Genomic DNA, 5,274 nt, shown 5'->3' on the forward strand with positions numbered 1-5,274 from the left:
CCTTGGGGGACAGAAATGGACCCCTACTGGACCCCTATTTCTGACAGTGCAGTCATGGATGTATTTAGAAGACGTGTAGACCCACTCTTGTTCAATCTCCCTTTTGTTTGTTTTTTTGTATTTCGCATATTAAACAATCATCCTTGCTTGCAGCTATTTGGGTTTTAAGAGTTTGGGCCAATTATACTACTCCCCAATGTGAGCATGTGTTTAACACTTGAGCCGCCATTGCCCCAGCCACTTGATGTTGTGATTCATCATTTTTAATTAGTTTGTCATTTATTTTACTAAACACCAACGCATCATCATACCTAAACAATATTATAAGTTGAGTTCTAAAAGGACACATACCTTTCTATTTTCTGCTGCACGTGGCGGTTTAATCTCCAATTCAATTGCGTTTTATTTATAGTGTCAAATCCTAACAGAAGTCATCTTAGGATACTTCCCAGATAACGTAGGTCTAGAACACACACTAGATCATTTACAGAGACCCGACAATTCCCCCAGTAGCATGCACTTGGTGCTACGCCAGCGAGGAGATTGTGTGACCGTAATCATGTGACTGTTTTTTAAATGTAGCAACGCAGTTTTAAACACATGGTAACTGTAACTTTTTTAGTTTGAGGAACTAAAACACTTAGGGTTAGTAAAACATCAGGGATTGGCCATAAAATAAGTCATATAAAACTACTTAAATTATAACGTAATATGACATTGTGTCATGGACTGAGGTCTGTAAAACTCATTTTTAAAAAATGACCATTGACTTTTGGTCTCACTAAAATTACTACGGCCATGAGAGGTCTCCACCTACCAAGAAACATCACAGTGGGTTGTTAGGATGTGCTTGCATAATCAACCCATAAGGTCGTTTTCTTGGGGAGGACAAGCTGCAAAAACACCCCCTTTCATTGGGCAAGATCAACGCCGATTAATGTAGGCGTCTTCATGATTTTAAATAACTTAATAAATATAAAATAACAGGTTTTTTTCCACATCTGGATTTAACTATAAGCGCGGTTCAATCAGGCGTGGCTCGGCACATCTAGAGATCTGGGCTGTCCCCTTTTTCCTTGTATCAGTCACGCTTGCAGTCTGCTGGGAAACCGCTACAGCGCGCAGACGGACGGAGAAATGTGCAACCAAACAATGTGTTGGACAGCCCAAGAGGCTGGGCATTTATCTACCGTGTGTCTGTGTACGAGTCATGGCATCATTTGCATGTAGGGTAGACAGCAATCAGTTTTGGGCAGATAATCCTTTTTGGACACAACACCAGGAGCCCACTGGCATGCTTGGGCCACCCGCTCTCCTTCCTCATTCCCAACTCATCAAATACAGACGCTTGGTCAGTGGCTCTCAGCGTCAGATACTAACCGAACCCCACCACCACCCCCCCCCCCCCCCCCCCCCCCCCCCCCCCCTTCAGCCAGGGGTCTGTATGGAACGCACTGGTCAGATCAGCAGCTCAACCACAGCCCTACATGATAACGTACTGCAGTATGAAGAGTGATAATGTAGCGAGTAGTATTACAGTTATTCAGACTGCTTACACACTGAAAGTGAATGTTTGGAGAAAAAACATCAAAACCTCAACCTCTTGTAACCATGCTTTAAACAAAGGCACCCAAAGTACAAACATGTTTTCTATAATAGTAATTCTGAAACACATTTCTTGCAAAACACTACACACTGATTTTTTTTTACATGAGACACTTTGATCAAGAATGAAAAGTCTTGCAGTCCTTGGGAAAACACTTCTATTCAAAATGCAAATACCTTTTCTGAAATTGGCCAAACGGCCACACACATGTATGGATGCACAACATGATGTAGTGGTCCAGAACCGACCACAGCAGCCCAGGTTTGGTGTCATCTGGATAATATTAGTTCCCACCAGGCTGCTCTGGTCCGGGACTAACCACATTAACTTCACAGAGGTTCGGTACTGGGACAACCTTTCACAGACACCTGCATGAGGAAAGATATACAAAGTACTAAAGAGAGCCGTGTTTTTTTGTGTATATACATCAGTGTGTTGTTGCTGCTTTGAAAGAGAAATTCAATTTGTGCATGTGGCTATTTTGTTTCAAAAAGGCCGTTTTTAAGCTCTGGTTGCAGAGGTTCATATTGACATAGAAGTGAGATATTTATCTCCAAGTGTTGTGTTTAATTTGGCTTGTGTGAAGAGTTTTGACACAACAAGCCTCATTCTGCAACAAGTGTGTATCGGCAAAAACTGTAAAGACAGAAAATGCACATAACGAGTCAGGTTGGGGTGGTGGCTATGGTAAAACAACACATAGTCTATATGCAGGATGTTTCATATCCGGGATTGCTTTGGGGTGATTTTGATAGGTCATTTTGGGGCGTCTTATTCAATTGTAATGCGTTTGAAAAACAAATTGAAGTGGTTTTTTAAACAGTATTGAGTAAAATTTGACATATTCCAGTCTGTGATTATCCATCAACATCCATTCCTCTAATTTTAGTCTCAATAATTCTTCTAAACTCAAACATTAGGATAATTTCCTAATAAATGGTTTCTTGACCATAAATTCCAAAATAAAGTTACAAAAAAAGTGTGAAAAAGGGACAAAAACAACATAAGACAAAGTTAAAAACATCGATAAAAAGCGTCAGCAAAATTGTTGATGGCACATGTTACGCTGCTAACAGGTCACCGGTGTTGTTTTGGTTCAAGCTGTTGGACAGAATACCTGGCTGTGCATGGTGTGGGGGGGCTGTAGAGAGTAACGCAGGTCTACATGGACATGAGCTCTACCAACAGTAACTCTGGGATGATAAAGCTTTGCTCTGCTACAGTTTACATTGGACGTAAGCTATGCATATCTATTATGAAACTGCACAAAATGGGTTTTAAACGACAGAAATGTTTGTAAAGGAGGCCGGAGGACTTCCGCAAAGTGGGACATTACTAAACATGTGGCGGATATGCACACACACACACACACACACACACACACGCACGCACACACGCAATGGCGACCTCTGAGGAGTGGATTCTCGGTGGCACCTGCTGGGAGCAGCTGGATGGGACTCGGCATGCCGGCATGGCTTCTTTCTGTTAAGTCGTTATCTCAGCACTTCAGCCCCGTGTCACGCCTCTCTCTGGATTCTCATGCATCTTATTCCTCACAAATTGATTTGTCGTGCCTAATTTTCGTGTGTTTTAGCCAAACAAAGTCTTTGACTTAATTAGATTTCACAGGTCACAGGGCGACTCTCTGAGAGGCGTTGATAATTACACCCAGTCTTAATTGAGGCCGGTTTGAACTGGTCTGAGTTGTAACGGCAGGTTAAAGTGCCCATAATCTCTTTTTCTGGGATTTGGGAGGTTATTTTGTGTCTCTGGTGCTTCCACACACATACACACTCAGGGAAAAAAAATCCACCCATGCTGTTCAGAGTGAGATCCGGTTTCTGAATGTCCTCTGTCTTCAGTCTCCGGGTGAGACATCTGCACGGGTTTCTACGTCACTAGAGACGAGGTGGCTAACCGTAGCATGCTAGCTTGTTCTCAATGGAAAACACTGCTCCAACAGCCACTAGTTCACCAGAATCTCCAAAAGAACTACTTCCTGTCCCTGTTCTACTTCCTGTCCCTGTTCTGCAGGTATTCCACAAGTGGCCCTGGTCTAGAAGAAGTCTCCCAGCTGATCCTGCCTTGGACTGACCAACGCTGGAGAAAGAGTTATCAGCTGATGGGATCTTACCGAGCTACTGAGCATGTGTAGCTCCCAACAAAGATAGGATAGAAGTGAGATGTCTCACTCTGGAGCTAAAACATGGAAGATGTCTCACTCTGGAGCTAAAACATGGAAGATGTCTCACTCTGGAGCTAAAACAAGTGTGATGTCTCACTCTGCAGCTAAAACAGGAGATGTCTCACTCTGGAGCTAAACATGGCAGATGTTCTCACTCTGGAGCTAAAACAAGTGAGATGTCTCACTCTGGAGCTAAAACAGAGAATTAAACACACAGGGTGAAAACAGGATCTGCAGCAATGTGCAGAACAACAAAAATATGGTGTGATTACAGTCTGCACTCACTGCAAGTACAAACACTCACATGCACCACCACAGCGCCGCTCTAATATCTATTCAAACACTCCACGGGATATTTTCTGTATTTTTCTCTAATGCACAGTGCCAATGGCATTACAAACAATGTGGCGTTCCACTTTTGGCATTTTGCAATTCAAAGCGATGCGAGCGCTGCCGTGCAGAATACGGAGGAGCAGAGAGGCGTTCCAGCCAGCGGCATTAACATACAGGAAGCCATTATCACATCTGGCCTTTGCAGCTAACAGGAAGGCTGCTCTTGTGTGTGAGTGTGTGTGTGTGTGTGTGTGTGTGTTTACATACATGTTTCAGTTTATTGCACCGGTTCTACCTCTGTGTGTTAATTAATGTCATGCATGGTGTGTTCAAATATATTCATCTACATGGGTGCATGCCTGTGTTGCGTGTGCGTCTATTTGCATAAGCAGATGCATACGTACTGTATGTGGTGTGTGTGTGTTTTTGGTGTGCGTGTGTGAGTGTGTGTCTCCCCGTCTCTACCTTTCAGATTAGAGGCTTTGTAATGGTTCTACAAAGGTCAGGTTTTTTCAGTGGTTGGGATGTTGCGCAGGCGTGTTTAAAGTCACCACGCCACACCATCGCATTATCTCCCTGCCATTTCATACCAGTTTGTCTGTGTGATTGATTTAAAAAAAAAAAAAAGACCTCCTCCTTCACCTCCTCCAAGGCTCGGTGGTGCTGGCGTTGTCTTCCACAGTGAGAGCAGGGAGAAGGTAGCCTGACTCAGAATATGAGTCTGATTCTGCTCCATTGGGCTGGGATTACGGGTCAACCCAACCAGGAAAGAAAATGCCTCTGCGCTCAGTTGGGTAGACCTCAACCAATCAGAGCAACAGAACTCCACTGTCAACAGAAACTCAACACCAATGAGACGAGACGAGGCGTGTGTCATCTCCATGTCGACCTCTGTGCACTTCCGCCCTTAATTTACGACTTTCGGGCTTTTATTCTCTGATTCACGGCTTAGTATTCGCAATGCTGGTCTCTCTCTCTCTTCAGTCCTCTATCTCGTACGACCATGTAACGGTACTGTGGTCTAGGGCGGACTTGAACAGTGAGTTGTTGGCTTGAGTTAGCTGAGACGGCCGGTTGAGGATTATGGACCGCCTGTGGATTAGCTCCCAGTCTGAGTCCAGGGACCAGACCCTTCAGCTATCAGCTCCTG

At 44.0% G+C, this 5,274-nt stretch overlaps 1 long non-coding RNA gene across 1 annotated transcript in view; it reads left to right on the top strand.

Moving 5' to 3' along the window:
* The window catches only part of LOC116685857 (uncharacterized), a 13,654-nt gene extending 9,272 nt beyond the window's left edge, over positions 1-4,382 (top strand). Inside the window, exon 3 of the long non-coding RNA XR_004331066.1 lies at positions 4,359-4,382. This is a non-coding gene — a long non-coding RNA (uncharacterized LOC116685857). The remainder of the gene's footprint in view (positions 1-4,358) is intronic.
* The last annotated feature ends 892 nt before the right edge of the window (positions 4,383-5,274 follow it).

This window comes from Etheostoma spectabile, unplaced genomic scaffold (genome assembly GCF_008692095.1).
Source record: "Etheostoma spectabile isolate EspeVRDwgs_2016 unplaced genomic scaffold, UIUC_Espe_1.0 scaffold272, whole genome shotgun sequence".
Taxonomy (NCBI): Eukaryota; Metazoa; Chordata; class Actinopteri; order Perciformes; family Percidae; genus Etheostoma; species Etheostoma spectabile.